Genomic DNA, 4,697 nt, shown 5'->3' on the forward strand with positions numbered 1-4,697 from the left:
AAGTCTTCTTGTTTGATCTTGATGATTTTTTGTTTTGTGTCTTTTCATGTTTATCATATGCATTCTTGAATTCTTAGTGTCCAAGCATTAAAGAATTCTAAGTTTGGTGTCTTGCATGTTTTCTTTGCTTAAAAAATTTTTCAAAAATATGTTCTTGATGTTCATCATGATCTTCATAGTGTTCTTGGTGTTCATCTTGACATTCATAGCATTCTTGCATGCATTCATTGTTTTGATCTAAAAATTTCATGCATTGCATATTTTTCATGTTTTTCATAAAAATTTCAAAAATCAAAAATATATCTTTCCTTTTTTTTCTCTCATCAAATTCGAAAATTTGAGTTGACTTTTTCAAAAATTTTTAAAAATCAAGTTGTTTCTTATGAGTCAAATCAAATTTTCAATTTGAAAATCTTATCTTTTTCAAAATGTTTTTCAAAAATCAAATCTTTTTCAAAAATTCTTAGTTATTTTTGAAAATTTCAAAAATATTTTTCAAAAATCTTTTTCTTATTTTTATACCAAATTTTCGAAAATAACATAATCAATTAATGTTTTGATTCAAAAATTTGAAGTTTGTTACTTGCTTGTTAAGAAAGATTCAAACTTTAAGTTCTAGAATCATATCTTGTGATTTCTTGTGAATCAAGTCATTAATTGTGATTTTAAAAATAAAATCTTTTTTCAAAAACTAATTTCTATCATATCTTTTCAAAAATATCTTCTCATCTTATCTTTTTCAAAAATATCTTTTCAAAATATCTTTTCTAACTTCCTAACTTCCTATCTTTTCAAAATTTGTTTCAACTAACTAACTAACTTTTTGTTTGTTTCTTAACTTTTTCAAAACCACCTAACTAACTCTCTCTCTCTAATTTTCGAAAATATCTCCCCTCTTTTTCAAAATTTCTTTTTAATTTATTAATTATTTTAATTTTTAAATCTTAATTTTCGAAAATTTCTAACATTTTTCAAAAACCATTTTTCAAAAATCACTAACTCTTTTTCAAAATAATTTTCAAAAATTATCCCTCCCCCATCTCATTCTATTTATTCACTCATATCCTAACATCTCATCTCACATCTCTTCTATCCGTACAGTTGTGTTTCTTCCTTTACATCACATCCTTTATCTCCCCCTCTTCTTCTACTCACACAGGGATCCCTATACTGTGATATAAAGGATCTCTATTATTATTATTATTTTTCTGTGCCCTCTTCTTTGTCATATGAGCAGGAGCAAGGATAAGAACATTCTTGTGGAAGCAGATCCATAACCTGAAAGGACTCTGAAAAAAAAAAAAATTAAGAGAAGCTAAAATACAACAATCCAGAGATAACCTTTCAGAAATTTTCGAACAGGCAGAGGAGATGGCAGCCAAAAATAATGATAATGTAAGGAAGATGCTTGGTGACTTTACAGCACCTAATTCCAATTTACATGGAAGAAGCATCTCCATTCCTGCCATTGGAGCAAACAACTTTGAGCTCAAACCTCAATTAGTTTCTCTGATGCAGCAGAACTGCAAGTTTCATGGACTTCCATCTGAAGATCCTTTTCAGTTCTTAACTGAATTCTTGCAGATATGTGATACTGTTAAGACTAATGGAGTAGATCCTGAAGTCTACAGGCTCATGCTTTTCCCTTTTGCTGTAAGAGACAGAGCTAGATTATGGTTGGATTCTCAACCCAAAGACAGCATGAACTCTTGGGATAAGCTGGTCATGGCTTTCTTAGCCAAGTACTTTCCTCCTCAAAAGCTGAGTAAGCTTAGAGCTGATGTTCAAACCTTCAGACAGAAAGAAGGTGAATCCCTCTATGAAGCTTGGGAAAGATACAAACAGTTGACCAAAAAGTGTCCTTCTGACATGCTTTCAGAATGGACCATCCTGGATATATTCTATGATGGTTTATCTGAGCTATCAAAGATGTCACTGGACACTTCTGCAGGTGGATCCATTCACCTAAAGAAAACGCCTGCAGAAGCTCAAGAACTCATTGACGTGGTTGCTAATAACCAGTTCATGTACACTTCTGAAAGGAATCCTGTGAATAATGGGACGCCTATGAAGAAGGGAGTTCTTGAGGTTGATACACTGAATGCCATATTGGCTCAGAATAAAATATTGACTCAGCAAGTCAATATGATCTCTCAGAGTCTGCATGGAATGCAAGCTGCATCCAACAGTACTCAAGAGGCATCTTCTGAAGAAGAAGCCTATGATCCTGAGATCCCTGCAATAGCAGAGGTAAATTACTTAGGTGAACCTTATGGAAACACCTATAACTCATCATGGAGAAATCATCCAAATTTCTCATGGAAGGATCAAAAGCCCCAACAAGGCTTTAATAATGGTGGAAGAAACAGGTTTAGCAATAGTAAGCCTTTTCCATCATCAACTCAGCAACAGACAGAGAACTCTGAACAAAATGCTTCTAATTTAGCAAATCTAGTCTCTGATCTATCTAAGGCCACTGTAAGTTTCATGAATGAAACAAGGTCTTCCATTAGAAATCTGGAAGCACAAGTGGGCCAGCTGAGTAAAAGGATCACTGAAATCCCTCCTAGTACTCTCCCAAGCAATACAGAAGAGAATCCAAAAGGAGAGTGCAAGGCCATTGACATAAGCGCCATGGCCGAACCTGTGAGGAGAGGAGAGGACGTGAATCCCAATGAGGAAGACCTCCAGGGACGTCTAGTGATCAATAAGGAGCTTCCCTCTGGGGAACCAAAGGACTCTGAGGCTCATCTAGAGACCATAGAGATTCCATTGAACCTCTTTATACCCTTCATGAGCTCTGATGAGTATTCCTCTTCAGAAGAAAATGAGGATGTTACTGAAGAGCAAACTGCCAAGTTTCTTGGTGCAATCATAAAGCTGAATGCCAAATTATTTGGCATTGATACTTGGGAAGTTGAACCTCCCTTGTTCGTCAATGAACTAAGTGATCTGGATCAACTGACATTGCCTCAGAAGAGACAGGATCCTGGAAAGTTCATAATACCCTGTACCATAGGCACCATGATCTTTAAGGCTCTGTGTGACCTTGGTTCAGGAATAAACCTCATGCCCCTCTCTGTAATAGAGAAACTGGGAATCTATGGGGTGCAAGCTGCTAAAATCTCATTAGAGATGGCAGACAGCTCAAGAAGACAGGCTTATGGACAAGTAGAAGATGTATTAGTAAAGGTTGAGTGCCTTTACATACCTACTGATTTCATAGTCTTGGATACTGGAAAGGAAGAGGATGAATCCATCATCCTAGGAAGACCTTTCCTGGCCACAACAAGAGCTGTGATTGATGTTGACAGAGGTGAAATAGTCCTTCAATGGAATGAGAACTCCCTTGTATTCAAAACTCAAGGATCTCCCTCTGCAACCATGGAGAGGAAGCTTGAAAAGCTTCTCTCAAAGCAGAGTCAACCAGAGCCCCCACAGTCAAACTCTAAGTTTGGTGTTGGGAGGCCACAACCAAACTCTAAGTTTGGTGTTGAACTCCCATATCCAAACTCTAAGTTTGGTGTTGGAGAGCCTCAACAAAGCTCTGCACATCTGTGAGGCTCCATGAGAGCCCACTGTCAAGCTATTGACATTAAATAAGCGCTTGTTGGGAGGCAACCCAATGTTTATCTAATTCTTATTTTTATTGTTTTTCATGTTTTCTTAGGTTCATGATCATGTGAAGTCACAAAATAAATATAAAAATTGAAAACGGAATCAAAAACAGCAGAAGAAAAATCACACCCTGGAGGAGCATCTGCCTGGCGTTCAAACGCCAGAACAGAGCATGGTTCTAGCGCTGAACGCCCAAAATGGGCAGCTTCTGGGCGCTAAACGCCAGAACAGGCATGGTTCTGGCGTTCAACGCCAGAAATGGCACACAAATGGGCGTTGAACGCCCAAAATGGCCACCAACCTGGCGCTGAACGCCCAGAGTTGGATACAAAGGCATTTTTACATGCCTAATGGTGCAGGGATGTAAATGCCTTGACACCTCAGGATCTGTGGACCCCACAGGATCCACTCAGGATCTGTGGACCCCACATGATCCACTCAGGATCTGTGGACCCCACAGGATCCCCACCTACCTCCACTCACTTCTTCTCACCACTCTCTTTCACACAACCCCATAAACACTCTTCCCTAAAAGCCCTTCACCAATCACCTCAAACTCTCTTCCCCATCACCTCTTCACCACTCACATCCATCCACTCTTCCCCATAAACCTACCTCATAAACTCCACCTACCTTCAAAATTCAAAACCAATTTCCCACCCAAACCCACCCATATGGCCGAACCAATACCCCCTCCCTTCCCTATATAAAGCCCTTCATTTTTCATCAAATTCACACAACACACCCCTCTACACCCTTCATGGCCGAAACACCTTCCCTTCTCCATCTCCTCTATTTCTTCTTCTTCTTCTACTCTTTTGTTTATTGCTCGAGGGCGAGCAATATTCTAAGTTTGGTGTGGTAAAAGCATAAGCTTTTTGTTTTTCCATTACCATTGATGGCACCTAAGACCGGAGAATCCTCTAGAAAAGGGAAAGGGAAGACAAGAGCTTCCACATCCGAGTCATGGGAGATGGAAAGATTCGTCTCCAAAGCCCATCAAGACCACTTCTATGATGTTGTGGCCAAGAAGAAGGTGATCCCTGAGGTCCCTTTCAAACTCAAAAGAAATGAGTATC

At 38.5% G+C, this 4,697-nt stretch overlaps 1 non-coding gene across 1 annotated transcript; it reads right to left on the minus strand.

Annotated features, from left to right (window-relative positions):
- Window positions 1-1,767: 1,767 nt before the first annotated feature.
- Window positions 1,768-1,875, minus strand: LOC112780712 (small nucleolar RNA R71). The gene has a single exon (XR_003191529.1). It is a non-coding gene; the product is annotated as a small nucleolar RNA R71 (small nucleolar RNA).
- Between the last annotated feature and the right edge of the window lie 2,822 nt (window positions 1,876-4,697).

The sequence above is a fragment of the Arachis hypogaea genome, chromosome 19, assembly GCF_003086295.3.
Source record: "Arachis hypogaea cultivar Tifrunner chromosome 19, arahy.Tifrunner.gnm2.J5K5, whole genome shotgun sequence".
Lineage (NCBI taxonomy): Eukaryota > Viridiplantae > Streptophyta > Magnoliopsida > Fabales > Fabaceae > Arachis > Arachis hypogaea.